Consider the following 24,054-nt stretch of genomic DNA (forward strand, 5'->3'; position numbering starts at 1 on the left):
TGTCCCCTCTGTCTCTCTGTCTCTGTGTGTGTGTGTGTCTCTCTCTCTCTCTCTGTGTGTGTGTGTGTCTGTGTGTGTGTGTGTGTGTGTGTGTGTGTGTGTGTGTGTGTGTGTGTGTCCCTCTGTACACTTCCCATTATGGGGGCACCGGACATCTGGGGTTAGAAAAACTGATGTAATGCTTTATACCCCTGACTACCTGACGTCATGGAAGATGAGACCACAACTGAGCAGGACCCAAGACTTAGATAATCGGGCAAACTGAGGGCTGCTACAAGCAGATAACCCAAATGTGATGACTGCAACAGTGAATACACTCTAACATCTTCATTTGATAAGTGTACACAAATGTACTTACTTTACTATTTAAACTTCTTTCTTAGCCAACCAGTATTCCTTCCTAGCCTGGTCTGTCTTTTCTATCTCCCACTTTTTCCTGCACTCTTCCTTTCTTTTCGGACTTCTGCATTCCACCACCAGTTTTTCTTATGTACCTTGTTTCCATACCTGGCTTGGAGATTTATTAGTGTTCTAGTCCTCACCTGCTGTTTTGAGGTGCTGCCATTGTTTTTCAACTACACCTATTTCTTTCTCTCCTTGAACGGTTTTACTTTCTCTTCAGGCAACTTCTGGGTCTTCAGCCTGGTCTCTTTACCTTAGAGCCTTTTCTGACCACTGCTTACAGCTGATTGTGGCATCCAGTGGTTTATGCTGTGGGCTGACTGTTTCACTGTGGGTGACATTACAGTCATTTATTCTGCCTCAATGCCCTTTTCTTACCAGGAGGAAGTCTACTTAAGGTGCATGTTGACTTGTTTGCAATTTTGTGACCGTCTATTGGGTACTTTCAAGTCATTTGCCAGGCGGAAGTCTAGAATGTCCTCTCCTTTTTCTGTTGCCCTACCCATGTGGACCTAGGCAGTTCTCGTATCCTGCTGTCTGTCCTGACATGTGCATTCAAGTCGCCCATTAACACCGTTCATGTTGTCCTGCTTTATCAAGTAGGTCCTGCAACTGCTTTATGAATGGACTTTTCACATTCCTGCTGTGGGGCATAGACTGGGATTATAAATACTGCCCTATCCTTACACTGAAGTCTGACTGCCATGAGTCTGTCACTAATTCTGATGATATCCCTCACTGCTTTCTGAGGCCTCCCTCATTGCAATTCCTACACAATTTCTAGCCTGTCTGCCTTCTGAGTAGTAGACTCTGGATCTCAAGCCAAGTGTCTTCGCTGTACTGCTCTTCCATCTTTTCTTTTGGATACATAGGATATCCAGCATCCTCTCTACCCTCACATCATCCACTTTCAAGCTGCATCCTGTCAGTGAACCTATATTAAGTGTAGCGGTTCTCATTTCATGTGTGGCAGATTGATTGGTTTTACGTCCAGCTTTCACTGAACAGAGCTATCTCTGGTAATACAGGCTGGGATCTTCCTATTGAAGTCAACACCTGATTCACCTTTTATCTTTTCACCTTTTCGTAGTATACCTCAAGTATTGATTGTGATTTAGAATGGAGGCAACACTTTCAGGCCTGGCAGTCTAAGGCATGATGTTAAGTTGTCAATCTCGCCTTCTTTCTTGCTGGATGGGTTTGGAGCCGAATCTCGGCTCCGACTCGGCCTATACTAAAACTTGAGACAACCCTATATCCCATGATGCTAGGTGGTAACTACCCAGATCTCGTTTGCCGCTTACTCTAGCGAGGTTGCTCTTTTTACCGGCTCACAGGTTAGTGACTATTTTTTTCACTAAATCTTAGTCTTCTCCTTAGTTTTTTTCCCCTAGTTTACTATTTAATCTTTTATAGACTAGTTTCTGGTTAATTGAAAAGTTTAGTCCCTGTTTTTTTTTTTTTATCCCTTATCCCTGTCATACTCCCACACCCTAGGTTAGGCCTTGGGCCCTTCCGTTTTATTCTAATTCCCTCACAGGGATTCTTTGCTGTGTGTGTTCCCTCAGTATCCCTGTATCCCTATTTGTTGGAGTGTGTGTTTTTTCTTCTATTTTTGTTTTTTTCCTTTCGACTACAATATGTCGAAGGAAATATTGTCCTGTATCAACTGCACAACTCAAAAATAATGCAAAAAGCACCAAATAACAGGACAGCACGAATCCAAGCAGTAGTTTCCTTTATTTCTCAACCATACGAAGATGAATAAGGAGGTTTAGCGCTTTCATCTAGGTAACTAGACTTCCTCAGAACATTCATACTAAAAATTCTCCCCATTATATACCCAAAAGCCCGCCATTTACTTCAATCATACAATTTCATATGCAAATATCTTTCCAATTAAAAATAAATACATATAATACATTTATATCTATCATTTTGTCTTTAGAAACACATATACTTAAAAACTAACAATATGCAATATAACTTGCAATTATTGTCATATATTTTTGTATTTAAAAGTTAAAACAAAACTGTAAATACTTCTAACAAGCCAACTTCCTATAGAATATAGTAAATATAAAAAAAGTTTTTTTCAAAATGTCCTATATAAAACACATTTATAACATCTCATTATGCAATGTTAACATTCCCTATGCAGATATAAAAACATGTAAGTGTTTGTGTTATCGTTGTTTTTTACATAACACTTTTACCTATAGTTCACAAAGATAGCAGCAATCAATACACAAGTTCAGTATTACTACATATTATTCCACCCATTTCATATTGTATATACCTATAATTAAGCAACACACTCAATAACCTTCAAGCTGATGAATTGTACAATATGTAGGGCCTAAATCTATATATGTATAGACAATGTTATATAAATTTAATTTTCTTTTTAATTTTTTGTTTTTTATGTTTTATATATTTTTTATGTCCTTACTAAGGGTTTTGTAGGAATAACTTCATTTAACCCGGGGGGTGTAGCTACATCAAGTCGAAGCTGCCATTTAATCTCCCTTTCACTGACTATTGCTTTAATGTTGCCTCCCCTAGGGTTAGGTGTTATAACCTCAAGTATAGCAAACTTAAATCCTTTGCATTCATTATTATAAATAATGTGGCGTGACAAAGCATTATTAATATCCTGTTTATTGATACAATATATGTGGTCATAGATCCTATTTTTGAAAAAACGATCCGTCTTCCCCACATAATAGCTTTGACAGGTTTCACAAACAGCCAAGTAAATCAGATGTTTCGTCAAACAATTGCCATGTCTAAATGTAATTTTTGTACGTGTAACATTTTTTAAAAATGTTACTATCTTCATATATGTATCTACAATAATTACAGTGACCACGTTTCTTAGTGCCTACTTTTTTCACAATATCTATTTTATTGTAGTTGTATTTTGTTTCTATAATTCTTTTCAGGCTGTTTCCTGCTTTGTAGATGAATTGTGGCCTATTCGGTATCCTTTCTTTTATTGCTAAATCACTTGTTAGTATATTCCAATTTTTAGTGATTATGCCTTGAATTTCCTTGGTGTATTTTCCATATTTAAATATACATGCTTTCTTATATTCACCACTCTTGACCATTTCGTCCTTCTTATTCTGTATACCTGTTCCTATAAGCGGTGTATATTTTTTACCCCATTCTTGTGATACATATGTTGTAATATCCCTCACCATGGCAACTGGGTATCCCTTTTCTATAAATAAGTCTCCTATGAAGGACAATTCCTTTTCCATATTTTCCTTTTCTGATGTCATTCTTGCCGCCCTTATACACTGGCCTTTGACTATATTGCGTTTTACTTGATATGAGTGTGCACTATCAAAGTGTAGGTACCCATTGCTATAGGTGTCCTTTCTATGGATTTTGGATTGAAACGTGTATCCGTCATTATATATATATACATCAAGAAAATTAATGCCACTAAGATCAAACTGATATGTAAACTTAAGATAGCTAGTTGTACTATTAATATAGTCAATGAACCTTGTCAATTCTTCAACATTTCCAGCCCATAACAGGAAAATGTCATCTAGGTAACGGACGTATGTCTTGATGTTATTCATCCAAGTGGAATTAAGTATATATTGTTCCTCCCAATCCAAGAGTACTAAATTGGCGTACATAGGGGCGCAAGCAGCACCCATCGCCACACCATTACTCTGTCTGTAGTATTCTCCTTCAAAATAGATGTAGTTGTTGTCCAATACTATATCCATGAAGGAAGTAAGCAGGGTAATTTCCTCTTGGTCTAATCCACTATACTTGCATATACTATTAATAAAGCTGTTAAGTCCTTCATATTTAGGAATGCATGAAAATAGGTCCTGTATATCAATAGTTACAAATATACTGTCCGGACTCCATAACTCATTCTTAAATATTCCCAGAAATGCCCAAGAGTCTTTCATAATATGTTCCACTGTATTATATATGTGTTTTAACCTATTATCCACAACTTTACCAAATTTAAAGGTTTTACTCGAACTCCCTGATATAATTGGTCTAAACGGGGGATCAAGTGGATTTTTATGTACTTTAGGAATTCCATTTATAGTTGCTAATATGGGGAATTCCACCCTAAGGTACTTATATAGGTCTTCATCAATCCTATTATCTAGCAGAAATTCTTCCAAGTAAGAATCAATTCTACTATGTGCTATATTTACTTGGTTCGAGGAGGAGACTTCGTATTGCACACTGTTGTTTAATATCTCAAACATCTTATTGCTATATTTCTCCTGATCGTACAATACTATGCCTCCCCCTTTATCTGCTGTCATGATCCTGATTTTGTTTACACAAAGTTTCTCTAGGATGGTATGTACCTGTTGTAGTACCAAGTGGTCACATCTTTTATATTTATGCTTGTTATATAATTTATAAATTTCTTTATAAATCACATTTTCATATGCTTCTATTGTTTTGGCCATAGGTGGAGTAAATGCACTTTTTTTCCTCAATGTACTTGTGTACACTGTTTGTGATCTACTTTCGTGAAAAAATACCCCCAAGTTTATTTTTCTCAGGAATAATTTCACCTCTACTAAGGTATCTAATAAATCAAAGGATTTATCCGGTATATACTTCATACCTTTAGTAAATATATACAAAAGTTCAGACTGAACCTCATGTGAAGTGTAGTTGTATATTTTCACCTCTCCTGCAATAGGGTTGGAATTATGTGTGGTCACCTCGCTACCACAATAACCATCCATTGCCCATATATCATTTGCTATAGCATTATCAAAAGGTGTACATATCAAGTTCCCTACCATTTCCTGTACCTGTTCTTTTTGTATTGTTCCTTTCCCTTCCACTTCACCACTTTTCCTCTGTTGTTCTCTCCTTCCTCTAAAAAAACCTCTTCACTTTTGTCAGGGTAGACTGCTTCATAATTTACATTATTTGTACTATTCCTTATATTTCCTCTCCCTTTTGTTATATTCCATCTATATGCAGTCCCCCTTTCATATTGCTGCTTATCTCTCTCCATTTTTTTACCCTTTCTTTCAAATATTTTCTTGCTGTTATTTTCTGCATAGTCATATTGTTTGTAGTACAATTTTTCCCATTGCATAAATAAGACATCCTGTCGTATTAACTTGTCAATACTCTCTACTTCACTTAGTAAAATACCCAATTTTAAATCATTATTATTCACTATAAATTCCATAAACTGCTTTCCAAAAACATTAAACATTGCATTACATTGCTTTATATTGTCATCCTTCATTTCAGCACCTATGGGTTCTTTAAAAAAACGTAAACCCATAGGAACAATGTCATCTTCTATACATTTACGAAGATACAGATTGTCTACCTGCAACGCTTTGATTTTGGTGAGTTTGTTCCCAAAATCATATATCATTTGTTTCAGGGATGTATAATGCTTATCGTCGTCTTTATATTTAGTTCTAACATTGTTACAGTCACTAAAGTTAAGTGGCACTTTTAAAAATGCCTCAACATTGTAGTTATGTGCATCAGGCCGTGCCGGCCGATAACTGTGAGAAACAGTACCTTTTGGTGGTGTACGAGTCAACACATTAGTTTTTTCTTTTACAGCGTAAGTTCTCTCAGGCGGGTGACGCTTTGGTTTTGCTCCCGATATAAGGTAAATGTCCTCCCCTGCATTGTCGACTGCTGTTGAAAAATTGAGGGGACTAGGTCGTCTATCTACAGTTTGTGGCGCTTCCTTCCTCGGCGTACAGCTAAACAAGTACGGAGATGAGGTCCTTCTCTGACCGTTAGGAATTTCCTCGTCACTCGCTGGGCCAATAGAGGAACGGGATGACGCCATCACGGTGTTCATTGTAGATTTGCCTGTACCTTTAGGAGAGCCAGAATGCGGAGTAAGAAGTTCAATCGGGTACGTTCCCCTTTGATAATAGCCATCTCCGAATGCAATTTGTTCACTTCCTCCCTGGTAACGGGAGTACCACACACGGAAACATCCTGTAGGGAATCCATACTGCAACAGCGACTACCAAAGAAAATATTGTCCTGTATCAACTGCACAACTCAAAAATAATGCAAAAAGCACCAAATAACAGGACAGCACGAATCCAAGCAGTAGTTTCCTTTATTTCTCAACCATACGAAGATGAATAAGGAGGTTTAGCGCTTTCATCTAGGTAACTAGACTTCCTCAGAACATTCATACTAAAAATTCTCCCCATTATATACCCAAAAGCCCGCCATTTACTTCAATCATACAATTTCATATGCAAATATCTTTCCAATTAAAAATAAATACATATAATACATTTATATCTATCATTTTGTCCTTAGAAACACACATACTTAAAAACTAACAATATGCAATATAACTTGCAATTATTGTCATATATTTGTGTATTTAAAAGTTAAAACAAAACTGTAAATACTTCTAACAAGCCAACTTCCTATAGAATATAGTAAATATAAAAAAAGTTTTTTTCAAAATGTCCTATATAAAACACATTTATAACATCTCATTATGCAATGTTAACATTCCCTATGCAGATATAAAAACATGTAAGTGTTTGTGTTATCGTTGTTGTTTTTTACATAACACTTTTACCTATAGTTCACAAAGATAGCAGCAATCAATACACAAGTTCAGTATTACTACATATTATTCCACCCATTTCATATTGTATATACCTATAATTAAGCAACACACTCAATAACCTTCAAGCTGATGAATTGTACAATATGTAGGGCCTAAATCTATATATGTATAGACAATGTTATATAAATTTAATTTTCTTTTTAATTTTTTATGTTTTTTATGTTTTATATATTTTTTATGTCCTTACTAAGGGTTTTGTAGGAATAACTTCATTTAACCCGGGGGGTGTAGCTACATCAAGTCGAAGCTGCCATTTAATCTCCCTTTCACTGACTATTGCTTTAATGTTGCCTCCCCTAGGGTTAGGTGTTATAACCTCAAGTATAGCAAACTTAAATCCTTTGCATTCATTATTATAAATAATGTGGCGTGACAAAGCATTATTAATATCCTGTTTATTGATACAATATATGTGGTCATAGATCCTATTTTTGAAAAAACGATCAGTCTTCCCCACATAATAGCTTTGACAGGTTTCACAAACAGCCAAGTAAATCAGATGTTTCGTCAAACAATTGCCATGTCTAAATGTAATTTTTGTACGTGTAACATTTTTTAAAAATGTTACTATCTTCATATATGTATCTACAATAATTACAGTGACCACATTTCTTAGTGCCTACTTTTTTCACAATATCTATTTTATTGTAGTTGTATTTTGTTTCTATAATTCTTTTCAGGCTGTTTCCTGCTTTGTAGACGAATTGTGGCCTATTCGGTATCCTTTCTTTTATTGCTAAATCACTTGTTAGTATATTCCAATTTTTAGTGATTATGCCTTGAATTTCCTTGGTGTATTTTCCATATTTAAATATACATGCTTTCTTATATTCATCACTCTTGACCATTTCGTCCTTTTTATTCTGTATACCTGTTCCTATAAGCGGTGTATATTTTTTACCCCATTCTTGTGATACATATGTTGTAATATCCCTCACCATGGCAACTGGGTATCCCTTTTCTATAAATAAGTCTCCTATGAAGGACAATTCCTTTTCCATATTTTCCTTTTCTGATGTCATTCTTGCCGCCCTTATACACTGGCCTTTGACTATATTGCGTTTTACTTGATATGAGTGTGCACTATCAAAGTGTAGGTACCCATTGCTATAGGTGTCCTTTCTATGGATTTTGGATTGAAACGTGTATCTGTCATTATATATATATATATATATATACATCAAGAAAATTAATGCCACTAAGATCAAACTGATATGTAAACTTAAGATAGCTAGTTGTACTATTAATATAGTCAATGAACCTTGTCAATTCTTCAACATTTCCAGCCCATAACAGGAAAATGTCATCTAGGTAACGGACGTATGTCTTGATGTTATTCATCCAAGTGGAATTAAGTATATATTGTTCCTCCCAATCCAAGAGTACTAAATTGGCGTACATAGGGGCCATTAAAGTCGCCCATTAACACAGTTCATGTTGTCCTGCTTTATCAAGTAGGTCCTGCAACTGCTTTATGAATGGACTTTTCACATTCCTGCTGTGGGGCATAGACTGGGATTATAAATACTGCCCTATCATTACACTGAAGTCTGACTGCCATGAGTCTGTCACTAATTCTGATGATATCCCTCACTGCTTTCTGAGGCCTCCCTCGTTGCAATTCCTACACAATTTCTAGCCTGTCTGCCTTCTGAGTAGTAGACTCTGGATCTCAAGCCAAGTGTCTTCGCTGTACTGCTCTTCCATCTTTTCTTTTGGATACATAGGATATCCAGCATCCTGTCTACCCTCACATCATCCACTTTCAAGCTGCATCCTGTCAGTGAACCTATATTAAGTGTAGCGGTTCTCATTTCATGTGTGGCAGATTGATTGGTTTTACGTCCAGCTTTCACTGAACAGAGCTATCTCTGGTAATACAGGCTGGGATCTTCCTATTGAAGTCAACACCTGATTCACCTTTTATCTTTTCACCTTTTTGTAGTATACCTCAAGTATTGATTGTGATTTAGAATGGAGGCAACACTTTCAGGCCTGGCAGTCTAAGGCATGATGTTAAGTTGTCAATCTCGCCTTCTTTCTTGCTGGATGGGTTTGTAGCTGAATCTCGGCTCCGACTCGGCCTATACTAAAACTTGAGACAACCCTATATCCCATGATGCTAGGCGGTAACTACCCAGATCTCGTTTGCCGCTTACGCTAGCGAGGTTGCTCTTTTTACCGGCTCACAGGTTAGTGACTATTTTTTTCACTAAATCTTAGTCTTCTCCTTAGTTTTTTTCCCCTAGTTTACTATTTAATCTTTTATAGACTAGTTTCTGGTTAATTGAAAAGTTTAGTCCCTGTTTTTTTTTTTTTATCCCTTATCCCTGTCATACTCCCACACCCTAGGTTAGGCCTTGGGCCCTTCCGTTTTATTCTAATTCCCTCACAGGGATTCTTTGCTGTGTGTGTTCCCTCAGTATCCCTGTATCCCTATTTGTTGGAGTGTGTGTTTTTCTTCTATTTTTGTTTTTTTCCTTTCGACTACAATATGTCGAAGGAGACAAAGGCCTCAGGCTTCAAGAAGTGTGACTCGTGCTGTCAGAAGATGTCTCTGACAGACGGTCACACTTCTTGTGTTTATTGCCTGGGACCACTGCACCTGCAGGACTCTTGCTCAGTGTGCCATGCATTCAGCCCAAGAGTCCTGCAGGAGCGCAGGAATAAATTGGTACTAAGGGGCTTATTAAAGCCCGAAGGTTCCCCGGCTAAGTCCGTGCCGGGAAAGCCTAAGAAACCACGTAAACAGTCGGCTCCGAGTTCTAAGCCTTCGGATGGTGGCTCATCTTCTGCGACATTATCGGCTCCGGCTGGAGCCGATACCTCTCTATCGCAGCTACCTGCATCGGCTCCAGCCGGAGCTGATACCTCGAAGACTCTATCTTTAAAGTCGGCTCCGGCTCCATCGGCTCCATCAACCCTGATGCCCTCCTCACGCAAGAGGTCCAGATCTCCATCTCTGGAGTCTATACATTCGGCTCCGAGGTCACCGTTACTCTCGGAGCGGAGCCATCGGAGCCATTTCTCTGTCTTCCAGGCTTTCCGATCATGACCTTGAGAGGGTGGTAAGTAGACTAAAGTCTTGGGCACTGGCCCAAATGCTTCTCAGCCCGTCTCATCAGACAGTAGCCACGTCCATACAACAGTCTATTCCTACTTCGACTCTACCCCAGTGTGTTCGGTGCCGGAGCTCCTCGGAGCCATGACCGTTTTGACATCGGAGCCGATACTTCCCCCTTCGGCTCCGTCATCTGCTCCGATCTTGTCCATGGTGCCGTGCTTGGAGGGATCCGGGTGCCTGGACTCTCTCGCCGGCTCCGAGGGGGCGAGTGGCATCGGACCCTTGTCCGACCCCGTTCTTCCTTTCGGAGCGTTGGCGTTGGTGAGTTCGGAACCGACATCTGCTTCAGAGCCGTCCCTGTCGGTGCCGGCTGGGGTTCCTAGCTCTTCGGAGCAGGAGCTCTCTAGCCTGCCTGACGGGGTCGCCTTCGAGGTCATGAGCGTATTGGCCCCAGTGCCTGCTCTACGGTCCGCTCCATCAGCTCCTCACACTGTAGTGCCTGCTGATGTCTCTTCCCACTCTCGCCACCGGCCATCGAGATCCAACGCCTCAAGTTTCCCCATTGGGAATGTCCTCCTCTTCCAAGGTTTCCCCTGATCCGTCAGGTGAACCCCCGCGTAAGAGGACATGTAAGAAGCATGCGGACTCCCCTGAGTCCGTCGCATCTGATACAGACTTGGATGAGTCGGAAGGATCCCCAAGGTCCCCCTCCGAGGATGTCTCATTCTCTGACATCCTTGAAATCCTTAGACGGAGGGGGAGCTGGTCTTCCCTTAATCCTTCCGAGGACGAGTCTGTTTACCTGGAGGCTTTTGGTTTTCGACCCTCCACCTCCTGGGTGTCTCCACCCTTCTACCCCCTTATGGAAGTGGTGGCACGGAAGGCGTGGACGGCCCCTGACTCGTTGGAACCAACTCCACGGAGGCCTTCTAAATTTATAACAGCCCCTTCTGATAAACAATTTTTATCCAAAGGTGTCCCAGTTGATGCCATGGTGGTGGCGGCGGCCACTAAGAAGAAACTGGCTGATCCTTCAGTATCTATCCATCCGCCTAACAAGGAATCTAGGACAATGGATAGGTACGGCAAGCGGATGTTCTCGTCAGCGACCTTTGCCATGCAGTCGCTGAACTACTTATGCCACTTCACCCGTCTTCAAAGAGACATTCTTAAAGAACTGGGTGAGGTCCTACAGGATCCATCAGCTGCTGGGTCTCAGGAAAAAATTAACTCACAGCTAGGAACCCTGAATTCTATTGTCAACTTCTCCATGCGGCTTATTTCATATGCAGCCGATGGAGCGAGTAGGGGCACAGGTGTGGCTTTGAGGCGTCATGCCTGGATGCGGCTTTGTAACTTTGCAGACCCCTTCAAGGCGTCTTTCACTAACTCCCCCTTTGATGGTTCAGCGTTGTTTGGACCTCAAGTGAAAGATACTTTGACCAGATGCGAACAAGATGGCAAGACTCTCTCTGCCGTAGGAGTCCGTTTTTCTACCCCATCTAGACCATATCCTAAGGATCAAAAGGGTGGAAAAATGTGGTTCCGTAAATCATAAGGCGTCACGCCTGACGCAAGAGGTCAGTTCATCCCTAGAGACAGAGGGGGGAACAACAACAACAGATGCCTCCCAAGAGGCAGAGGGGATCCGCAGAACCAGGGTAGCAGAGAAACCCTCTCTGACAAATCCTTCCAGCATCCCTGAGGTGTTGCCAGACTGTCCACCTTCGGAGGCAGTCGGGGGAAGATTATCGCTGTGCCCACAAGCCTGGCTCTCCTTCACTCAAGACAAATGGGTGCAATCGATCATATCTGAGGGTTACAAAATCCCCTTTATCCAAACCCCAACGATTCAAATGGGGTCTCTTCCAGACGTTCCACCCAGTCTAAGGGAACAAGCAGCACTAGAAATATCAAAGCTGCTAAAGAGAGCCATCCAGACAGTCCCAGCAGACCAGCTAGGATCCGGAGTCTACTCAAAGTTCTTTTTGGTACCAAAAAAAACCGGGGACTGGAGGCCAATATTGGATCTCTGCAATCTAAACAAGTTTGTAACAAGAACGAGGTTCCGGATGGTCACGCTACAGTCCATTTTACCCCTTCTGGGCAAGGACAATTGGATGTGCTCAGTGGACCTTCAGGATGCGTACTATCACATCAAAATTCACAGGCGCTCCAGAAGGTTGCTCTGCTTCAGGCTGGGAGCTAGTCGCTACCAGTTCAGAGCCCTGCCCTTTTGTCTCAGTACAGCCCCCAGAGTGTTCACCAAATGTATGGCAGTGGTTACGGCTCACCTGAGACGTCAAGGATTCCAGGTGTTTCCATATCTAGACGACTGGCTCCTCACTGCCACCACCAGACGTCAACTTCTAGCCAGGGACTACACATCCACATTTGCAAAGAGCTCGGTATCTCTCTAAATTTCAAAGTCTGCCTTGTCACCTTGTCAGTCTATTACCTTCATAGGCGCCCCTTGGACACCGTTCAGCTCTCAGCAAAGTTAACGGAGCAGAGGGTCTTAGATATTCAGTCATGTTCACGTCCTTCTTCAGAACAACAAAGTTCAGGCCAGGTATGTTCTGAAGGTGTTGGGTCTCATGGCGGCAGCCATCACGCTCCTTTCCCTTGCCCGCTTTTACATGCGGCGGCTTCAATGGATGCTTTTCTCCCAGTGGTCCTTCCAACAGCTCCCTATAACACACAAGACCCTAATAACTCTATCTTGCAGAAAACCTCTGTCTTGGTGGATGGTCTCCCCTCAAGTCCATCAAGGCAGACCTTTTACTCCCCACCACAGTCACAACAGACGCTTCCCTGATTGGGTGGGGGCATTTTCAGGGCAGGACAGTCCATGGCACATGGCAACCCTTCGAATGCCACTTGCACATAAACGTCCTGGAGATGAGAGCAGTGCTTTTGACGTTGCAAGCCCTTCAAGACTCTCTTCCCCTGGGGACGATTGCAATTCAGACGGACAATATGTCCGTAGTATGGTATATCAACAAGCAGGGCGGAACCAGGTCATATCCCCTGTGTCGAGAAGCACTCAGACTCTGGCAATGGGCAATCTCTTCTCAGCGGTTTCTGATAACGCACATCCCCGGGAAGTCCAACGTCATAGCGGACAGGCTGAGCAGAGCTGTTCTCATGCCTCACGAGTGGTCTCTCAAGCAATCTGTGACGGACAAAATATTTCGGAAGTGGGGGTTTCCTTGCTGCGATATTTTTGCAACACCACAAAACAGCAAGTGCCTTGACTTCTTCACACTCTTCCCCCTTCCAGGCCATTCCCCCAGAGACGCCCTAGTCCACGATTGGCCTCGGGGACTTCTTTACGCTTTTCCTCCCTTTCCGTTAATCACACAAACAATTCAGAAAGCTACCGCCTTGAGGGCCAAGATGATCCTCATTGCCCCTTATTGGCCTCGACCAGATATGGTTCCCTTTCCTGCATCGCTACCTTTTGGAGCAGCCTTGGCATCTGGATCCAATGCCAGATCTTTTGGCCCATCAATCAGGGCAGCTGCACCAATCCCTCCAATCTCTCAACCTCACAGCTTGGTTGCTCCACTTCCGTCCCTAGCCAGGCTTCCAATGATTTCAAATTCTGTCCGCGATATTATCGTAGCTTCCCTTAAATCTTCCACCAGAAGGATCTATGCTAGTAAATGGCAACGCTTTTCCATTTGGGCAAAGGCTAGGAATATAGATCCCTTCACTGCTCCAATACACTCGGTCTTGGATTTCCTAGCCGAAATCTTTCACTCAGGATCTTTTTCCTCCACAGTAAAAGTTCAGCTAGCAGCCATCTCAAGTTTTCACATAGGCTTGTCGGACTCCAACATCACGTCCCATAAGCTTTGCAAGGCATTCCTCAGAGGTATCTTTTTACTCAGGCCTCCGATCAAAGACCCCCCACCACAGTGGGATTTAAACTTAGTTTTAGCATCATTGATTCTCCCTCCCTTCGAACCTGCGGCCTCCTGTTCCTTGAAGTTACTTTCCTGGAAGACACTATTCCTAGTCGCCATTACGTCTGCTAGGAGAGTATCTGAACTTCATGCCCTCTGCATTCGCCCTCCTTATTTAGTGTTCCACAAAGACAGGGTTTCTCTAAGAACTAACCCGTCTTTTTTACCCAAGGTGGCTTCTCGGACAAATTTAAATCAATCTATTGATCTTCCAGTTCTCTTTCCTAATTATTCAAACAGGGCAGAGCAAAGACTACATTGTTTGGACGTTCGTCAGCTCCGCTTCTATCTGGACAGAACTAAACAATTCAGGAAATCTGATCAACTCTTTTTATCTTATGCTGAAAGTAAAAAGGGTCTTCCAGTATCTAAAGTAACCCTGTCTAGGTGGCTGTCTTCTGTGATTACCTGTATTTATCAACTCTGAGGTAAAGAATTGCCTTCTAGGCCAAGAGCCCATTCAACCAGAGCGTTGGCTACATCTACAGCCTTTCAAGCTAGATTACCAATAGACACTATCTGTGCTGCTGCCACATGGGCCTCTCCTCATACTTTCGTTACACATTACAAATTGGACATGGCCTCCAGAAACAGGGCAAATTTTGGTTCCACCATTCTCAAGAGTCTGTTCCAATGAGCCACCCAGGATAAAGGTGCTAGGGATGCGGTCCCATCCAGCAAGAATGAAGGCGAGATTGACAACTTAACATTGAAAAGTTATGTACCTACCATAACGTTCCACGTTAGTTGTCTTCTCTCGCCTTCTTTCTTGCGTCCCACCCACCATCCCCCTAGCCTGGACAGACCGAGAGGTTTTTTCCCCTTACAGGGGACCTTATCTTGCAATATTCCTAGCTCAGACAGTTGGTTCTGGGGTAGATTCAGCTTCAGATAGTGATATTTTGGGAGTTGTTCTTTCTCCTCCTCCACCTCAGAGGGGAGACTGAATTGGCTGTGGTTTCTTAGCTACCAAACGAGATCTGGGTAGTTACCGCCTAGCATCATGGGATATAGGGTTGCCTCAAGCCGGTAAAATTAGCTCTCGAGCTTTAGTACAGGCCGAGTCGGAGCCGAGGTTCGGCTCCAAACCCATCCAGCAAGAGAGAAGGCAACTAACATGGAACGTTATGGTAGGTACATAACTTCTCATTTTCGTATCCTGATTCATGGCACCGGATGAGCCATGACTTTGTGAGGAGCAATGTTTACCTTTTTCTTGTATTTGTTACTGATGGCTATGCTGTTGGCTCTTGTAGCTTTATTGATGGCTCTAGTAAAGTTTGTGCTGATAACCAAGTCCTTCAACATTATTATATGGCATAGTTCTTTCTGATTTAGCATTTTCTTATGTTGGTTTTGCTGTTAGCTGCTATGTAATGCCTGGCATCTTGAAATTGGGGCTAATAGTTTTGTACTTAACATTATGCTAAACTTTTAACAGACTGTCCATCTTCAGTAACATTCCTTCCCTCCGCCCCATGTATTTATATTTTCTTGGAGCTTCCCTTCTACTGTCTCTGCTTTTTCATCCATTTGTTTGGCTCTTTATGAAGAGCTAGTGAGTAATGAGTGATTATAGGATACAAAAATGTGTGTTGGGGGGGGCCCTACTGACTGTGGTATCCTCGCCGAAACTTACTGTATAAATTTAATTTCTTACTGTAAACAGATTCTTTGTAGATGCACAGTTTACCAAAGTTTTAATCTGTTGTACTGATTCTTTTTATTCAAGTAGTTTTAAAAACTGTCATGCACCATGTAATAAAATAATGGATAAAGTTAATCATTTTTATGTGAATACCAACAATAGACTATAAGATGGTGATCATATTTGACATAACTTTAAACTGTTCTCTCAAATTTGATTGTAGTATGTTAATTTATTGGGCACACTACAATGAAGATATTTTTTTCTACTCTTTCACCAGATTTGTGTTGATGTATAGAAATGTAGTAAAGTACTTTATTTTATTTAACATTTGATGTTATGTGATCCTATCTCGCCTACATTCTGACTGATGGGTTCGGAGCCGATCCCTCTGCTCCAACTCGGCACGCTTATGCCAAAGAGCGAAGTCTCTTATTGGCTGAGCTTACTATATCCCAGGATGCACCACTACCAGTCCCCCAGATCTCGTTTGCCGCTAACTAGCGAAGACGTGGTCTCGAGCTGGCTGAGCTGAGTAGTATTTTTACTTACTTTTTTCTGTCAGAAATTTGCTGTTCCTATCATAAAAAGCTGTTTTAACGGCTACTCTGTGCTTTGTGTAGTGATTGGAGTTTTTTTTGTGAAAACTTGTAGTGTGATTGGGCGTTGGTTCTGATTCAGGCCTCCTTCATCTGTAGGGCCTTTCCCGGTCAGTCAACCCCTCTCAAACCTTTGGGGTTTAAGATCCCCTTGAGTTTATTGTTGTTACCGGATTGTTTAAATCGGCAGTTGTAAACTGATTTTTGTAGTGTCAGTTAAGTCAAGTGTTGTTCTTGCTGTCAGAGAATTACTGCATTATTGTCATAATGTCTCAGAATCCTAGGCCTTCGGGCTTTAAAAAATGCACCAAATGTAATTTTAAAATGTCCATCACAGATGACCACTCTCTCTGTGTTTATTGTTTGGGTGCAAAACATTTACAAGAGTCATGCAGCGTGTGTCACGGTTTTTCCTCGAGGGTCCTCCAGGAGAGGAAAAATAAACTCATTCTTAAAGGCTTAATAAAACCCTCCTTTGAAGAAGCTTTAGCATCCTCTCCTTCTCCAGCTAAAAAGAAAAGGGCGTCTGCTCCGACCAGTCCGTCGGATCCGACCGCCAAAAAACATAGGCAGGCTTCTCCTTCGGCTCCAAGGACTTCGGAGCCGAGGGCGGAACAGTCTGCCTCGATGCCACCAGTCTCGACTCCTCTGGCTTCGGAGCCGATGGCTGGGGCATCGAGAGGCGGGTCATCTTCGTCGGCTCCACTGGTCTCGGAGCCGACAAAGGTTACCCGCTCAGACACTTCCTCCTCGGCGCCGAAGTCCTCCTCGGCACCGATGGAAACTAGTGTGGGTATTCCTTCGGCGCCCATAGTCATCGAGTCGCTTCGGAGCCGGTCCCCTAGCCCTTTGGGGCCGTTGGAGAGGCCATCTCGAACCCGTTCAGTATCCTCTAAGTCATTGAGGATGTCGGATTCGGATATAGACAGGGTGCTCCAAAGACTGTTCCAGTCCCCAGTCTTTCAAAAATTTGTTTCGGCTCCGACCCAGTTGGCTTCGGAGCCGATAGCCCATGCCCATCTCATTGCTATTCCTCCTCCGACCGCTTCGGCTCCGACGGAGCAGGTGCTGTTGGAGCCGGTGGAGATCTTAGGGTCGGCTCCGACCCTTACTCCAACCCGCCTTGGGTCCGAGTTTGGTACACGGACTTCTTCGGCTGGACCTGGGGTGATGTTTGGGACCTATGCTATCGGTTCCGAGCCTCCCTCTCGGTGCTTCCGGCTGGGACTTCCATCTGCTATCATGGCTGGGACCGGACACTCCCAGGATTCTGGGGTCCGGCTTTCAGAGCTATGAGGAGTCCCTTGGCCAAGTCTTCTTGCCATCTCTCCGGCTTTACCGGCACCTTCCTGGGCGTGGAGACTGGGTCTTTGGCAGTTCCCTGTCCGTAGGCAGCAGAGCCCCTGGGCCTGAGGTTACCCCCATTGGGGTTCCCTCCTCCTGAGGGTTCTTCGGAGTTGTCTTCAGAGGAACCCCAAGGAAGAGATCGTGCAAGAGGAAGCACGTGGACTCCCGAGTCTATTACATCTGACACTGATCTTGATGATGCGGAGGGGTCCCAGTCGCCCTCGGATGATGTCTCATTTGCAGACATCTTAGAGATCCTCAAACAACGAGGCGGCTGGATATCCAAACCCCCTCTGCTGATGAGTCAGTGCTCCTCAAGGCCTTTGGGGCTCAGCCCTCCGCCTCCTGGGTGTCTCCGCCTCGACGAGCTCCTGGATTTAGTTTGTCGAAGGGCGTGGGAACATCCAGATACCGTGGAACCAGTCCCTTCTCGTCCTAACAAATTTTTGTCTGCCCCACCCGAGAAGGAGTTCCTGACTAAAGGCGTGGCTGTAGATGCCATGCTGGTGGCATCTGCTACACAACAGGACGTGGCAGAGGCTTCAACGTCCGTCCATCCTCCTAATAAGGAGTCTAGGAGCATGGACTGCACGGGAAGCGCACCCTGACTTCAGCGGCCTTTACTTTAAGGTCCCTGAATTATTTGGCACATTTTACCAGGCTTCAGAGGGATCTGGTCAAGGAGCTGTCAGATTCCCTCTCGGTAACCTACCTGAGCAGCTAGCCCAGTCGGTTAGCTCTCAGTTGGCTATCCTGCGTCAATTTCTAACTCGTCCATGAGGCTCATTTCATATGCGGCAAGGGGGGTAGAGCGGCAGGCACAGGCGTGGCTCACGGAGACAAGCCTGGCTCCGCTTGTGTCAGTTCATGGAGGCCTTCAAGTCTTCCTTCACGACGCTCCCTTTGATGGGTCCTCTTTGTTTGGACCTAAGGTTAAAGACACCCTTACCCGCTGTGAGCAAGAGGGAAAAACTTTATCTGCCGTAGGTGCCCGTTATTCCACTCCCTTTCGGCCTTATCCCAAGGCTAAAGGAGGAGGGAAGATGTGGTTCCGTAAATCACGTAAGTTTTTTCCTCAACAGCAGGAAGATTCCCCTTCCAGAGGCAGAGGACGGGGAAATTTTTCTGGGAGACGCCGTCCCAGAGGCGGCAGAGGGCCCTGCAATTCTGGAGACCGCGAGTCCTTTCGTGGTTCTTCAGCCTCCCACACCTCATGAGGGATTGCCCGGCTGCGCTGCTCCGGAGCCAGTCGGGTGCCGTTTTGCCAAGCACCTAAAAGCCTGGGAGTCAATCACTCAGGACAGATGGGTGCTTCGGATCATTGCCGGAGGTTACACCATCCCATTCACATGCTTACCCCCACCGTCCAAAAAAATCCCGGACCCACCACCCAGTCAAAGGGAAATTGCAGCCGCAGAAGCTTTAAAGCTGCTAGAAAAAGGAGTCATCCAACCGGTCCCCACAGACCAGATCGGATCCGGAAATTACTCTAGGTTCTTTTTAGTGCCAAAAAAGACAGGGGACCTGAGACCAATATTGGATCTCAGCAGACTAAACCAATCCGTCACGAAATCCAAATTCCGAATGGTCACATTACAATCCATTCTCCCATTGTTGGAGAAGGATGTTTGGATGTGCTCCATAGACCTCAAGGACGCCTATTATCACATACCGATACATCAGGCGTCCAGGAGGTATCTGCGCTTCAGCCTGGGAGACAGTCATTTCCAATTTTGTGCACTGCCCTTTGGTCTCACCACAGCCCCCAGGGTGTTCACCAAGTGTTTGGCAGTAGTGACTGCTCACCTGAGGAGTCTTGGATTCCAAGTGTTTCCCTATCTGGACGACTGGCTCCTGACTGCCACCACCAGGCATCTACTAATGGACAACCTCAAAGCCACCATCTCCCTGGGTGCTACCCTGGGAATTGCATTCAATTGGTCAAAGTCTGTCTTGCTGCCCTCTCAGCATAAGGTTCATAGGAGCAGAGATAGACTCAAAATTGATGCTGCTTTTCTTCCTACCGAAAGGATCCAAACTTTACAAGGCCAAGTTCAAGCCCTGATTTAAAGATCCAAAGCCCCAGCCAGGATGGTCCTACAAGTTTTAGGTTCGATGTCTGCCACGGTTCTTCTAGTTCCTCTGGCAAGATTGCACATGAGGATTCTTCAGTGGCTATTGTCAACTCAATGGTCCTTTCAGGACCTTCCCCTCAATCATCCCATTATGATTACAGAAACATGCAAACGGGACCTTCGCTGGTGGCTTCAGACTTCCAATCTAAATCAAGGAAGTCCTTTTGTTATTCCCTCTCCAGTGGTCACCCTGACGACAGATGCCTCCCAGACAGGGTGGGGGGGGGCATTGTCTGGGCAGGTTAGTTCAGGGCTCCTGGCTTCCAGACGAAACTCTTCTTCACATCAATGTATTGGAGATGAGGGCTGTACTTCTGTCCCTACAGGCCTTACACAAGTTTCTCCCTCAGGGCATAATCGCCATCCACACAGACAACATGTCGGTGGTCTGGTATCTAAACAAACAAGGAGGGACCAGATCTTACCCCCTTTGCAGAGAGGCCATGAGGGTGTGGGAATGGGCTGTAGCTACCAACCGTTTCTTGGTAGCGACCCACATTCCAGGGAAATCCAATATATTGGCAGACAGGTTAAGCAGGACGATTCTCTCTCCTCACGAGTGGTCCCTGAACGAAACAGTAGCAGCTCAGGTTTTCAGGAGATGGGGGACGCCGTGCTGCGACCTATTTGCAACACCACTAAACACGAAGTGCAAAAGGTTCTTCTCCTTGACTCCACATCAAGGGGAAGCAGCTATGGATGCTCTAGCACAACCTTGGCCAACAGGGCTACTTTATGCCTTTCCTCCGATTCCACTTCTCTCCAAAGTCATTCAAAAAGCTTCTCAATTGGGGTCCACAATGATACTGATTGCTCCATACTGGCCTCGTCAGGTATGGTTTCCCTACCTGAAGAAACATGCGGTGGACGATCCTTGGACTTTAGATCTAACTCCGGATCTGCTAATTCATCAGTCGGGACGACAGCATCAGTCCCTACACTCCTTGAAGTTGACAGCTTGGCTCCTCCACTTCCGACTTTAGTCAGAAGTCACACATTAGACCCGGAAGTTATTCACATTTTATCTTCAGCCCACAAACCCACCACTAAGAAGTTGTACCTCAGTAAGTGGAAGAGGTTTGCTATCTGGGCTCAACTCAGGGGCTTAGACCCTATCACTGCTCCAATCCTAGAGGTTTTGAAATTCTTAACATCCCTGTTTAATCAAGGATCTTCTGTCTCTACTATTAAAGTCCAACTAGCGGCTATCTCTAAATTCCACGAATCCATGGATCCTCCATTGATGAGCAGCAGACTATGCAAAACTTTCATTAAAGGTGCGGGACTGTTAAGACCCCCAGTTTTTCATCCTGCGCCTCCGTGGGATCTTGATTTGGTGCTTCGTGCATTAACATCTTCCCCTTTCGAACCGGCTGCTACATGTGAGTTAAAATATCTGTCTTGGAAAACTGCCTTCTTAGTTGCAATTACTTCTGCAAGAAGAGATGTTCTTCATTCCACATTGCTGCAGTCCTAACTATTGGGGGTAGTCCGCTGTCCCAGTCGGCCCGAATACCAAAGTATATGGCTGACGTCGGTCAAGGCGCATTAGACTGACGTCAGTACGTCAGGGTACTAATGCGCATGACCGACGTCATATCCTCAGAAGCAGTTTTGCGAGTGCAGGTTGGCGTTCTGAAAGTTTCTGAAGTCAGAGTTTCAGACCGAATCAAAGTTGGCTAAGTACCCCGTTGGGGAATATTTTGGTTTTTTCTTGCCTCAGTATTTAACCGGATGTCAGAAAAAGTGAATAACTGTATTTCTTGTGGGAAACAGATACCTCATAGGGATTACCATACTTTGTGTATACCTTGTTTAGGGCCTGAGCACGACGTTGTTGGATGCCGCTCTTGTGCTAGATTTAACAAACGCACTATTAAGAGAAGGTTAGACTGTGCCAGGTTAGTTTTGGGAAGCGTTGTAATTATAAAATGCCGTCGGATGCTCCGGCGCCCTTCGGCCAAAAAGCGCAAGGACAAAGCAGCAAAGCCTAGAGTGGAAGAACCGACAGTCCCGGACGTCGGTTCTTTAGAAGGCTCAGTGGAGCCGGAGGTTCTGCCAGGAGTTTCTTTGGAGTCTCAGGGAGAGACTTTACTGTTACAGGATGTGTCCTCTCAGGAAGTAGGCCAGGCTGAAGGGGCTTCTCAGGTGGCTGTTCTTCCCTCTCTTCCTAAGGTGATTAGAGCCTCCCCTTCTGTTTCCAAGGCTTCTTTGAGAGGCAGGCCAAGTTTAGCTTCAGTGGGGGTTTCTCCTAGTGCTTCAGGGTCTTTGCCTAAGAAACATATGCTTAAAATGGCAGAGGATTTGATTACTATGATTAGAGGTTCTATGCCCCCTCCTGATAAAAGGCCTAGGGTGGAACCTGAGTTTGAGAGTTTTGAGCAATGTTCGGAGGCTTCTGAGTCTTCGGCTGAAGACTTGCAGGAGTATCCTCCTTATTCTGATTCTGATGTGGATGATTCTACTCCTTCAGCTTCTCCTCCTGAGGATTTTTCATTTTCAGAGACTCTGCATTCCATGAGGGAGCATTTTAAATGGGAAGGTCAAGATTTCTCTGATTCCAGGAAGAGGCTTAGGGAATTCTTGTTTTTACCCCAGCATAGGCCTTTAGCTATACCTCCTGTTCTGAATGTGGTGGAAGATGTTTTTGCAGAGGCTTCCCTGAATCCTGATTCTTTACCTCCTGCCCCAGTTAAACCGGATAGGTACTATAGGGTGCCTGAAGCTCATAAGTATCTTTTTAAGAGTCCTAGGGCAGACCCGGAAACTGTCTCTCAGGGGCCTAAAGGTGTGAAGGCTTCTGTTGTTAAAAATCCTGTTCCTCCTGATAGAGGCAAGGGCTTTGGATAGATGGGGAAAGAAAGTGTATACTTCCACTTTAGCCATGAGGGCGTTGAATTGTCAGTTTCACATGTTAAAATATCAGAATTATCTCCTTTCACAATTGAAGTCTAAGGTGGATGCTCTGGCAGAAGGTATTGAGTGTAAAGAGTTGCAGGATTTAGTTCATGTGTCTGAACAGGTGGGTAAGCATTCCTTGCAGTGTGGTTTTGATGCTGTGCAGGCCTCCTCGAGGGTGGCTGCCACTGGTTCTGTTCTTCAGAGGCACGCCTGGTTGAGGGATCAGAATTTAGCTGAGCATGTTAAAACAAGGATTTTGGATGCTCCTTTACAGTCTGATGTGTTGTTTGGTTCGCCTGTGGAAGCAGTTTTAAAGAAAATGGAGGACAAGGCTAAGTCTATGCAAACTGTCAAGGATTTTTTGCAGGTGCAGCCTCCAATGTTTAGTAGAAATTGGCCTACTAAGGGATGGACATATCCTGCTTATGATTCCCAGTCTAGGGGTAGGTCTAGACGTGGTAGGGGCAGAGCTCAAGGTTCTTTTAGGCCTAGAACAGGGAGTTCACCTGCTCAGACTTCTGGTGAGGGCAGGGGTCAGTCCTTTCGTAAACAGACCCAATGACCTAACTTTTCAGCTGCCAGTACATTCTCGCCTGGCAGCACCTTTGGGAGGAAGGCTGGCTCTTTTCAAAGAAAATTGGGATTTAATTACCCAAGACAGATGGGTTTTGGATATCATTCATCACGGTTACAGGTTTTATTTCCATACCTTGCCGCCTCTCAAAGGCATGCCAGACATTCCTCCTCTACAAAGAAAAGAGGCTCACAAGCAAATTTCTCTGTTGCTCCGAATAGGGGCCATTCAGCCAGTTCCTGTGCCAGAAAGGGGCCTAGGATTTTATTCTCGCCTGTTCCTAGTACCGAAGAAGGGGAACACGTGGAGACCAATTTTGGATTTATCTATCCTCAACACTTATCTGGACATTCCCAAGTTCAAAATGTTGACGTTACAACAGCTTTTGCCTCTGCTGGGCAAAGATCACTGGATGGTAACTTTAGATCTCAAGGAAGCTTACCTTCATGTGCCTATCAGACTAAGTTGCAGGAAGTATCTGCGTTTTCGAGCTGGAAATTCTCATTATCAGTTCTCTGCATTGCCCTTTGGCTTATCTACTGCGCCCAGAGTATTCATAAAGGTTCTGGCTCCAGTGATAGCTTACTTCAGGCTAAAAGGAATTCAAATCTATCCTTACTTGGACGACTGCCTGATTCTGGCTCAAGAAAAGGAAGACCTTTACAGCATTTGGAATTTGTGATAGCAGTGCTAAGATGCCTAGGGTATTCTGTGAACGAAATAAAGTCCAGTCTAGTACCCTCTCAAGACATGTGCTTTCTGGGTGT

At 44.0% G+C, this 24,054-nt stretch overlaps 1 protein-coding gene across 1 annotated transcript in view; it reads left to right on the forward strand.

Annotated features, from left to right (window-relative positions):
* The window catches only part of HAT1 (histone acetyltransferase 1), a 1,164,331-nt gene that overhangs the window by 267,417 nt on the left and 872,860 nt on the right, over positions 1 to 24,054 (forward strand). The gene's annotated exons all lie outside the window — the stretch shown is intronic.

Source organism: Protopterus annectens, chromosome 6.part1 (assembly GCF_019279795.1).
Source record: "Protopterus annectens isolate FY-2018-M chromosome 6.part1, PAN1.0, whole genome shotgun sequence".
Classification (NCBI taxonomy): Eukaryota; Metazoa; Chordata; order Ceratodontiformes; family Protopteridae; genus Protopterus; species Protopterus annectens.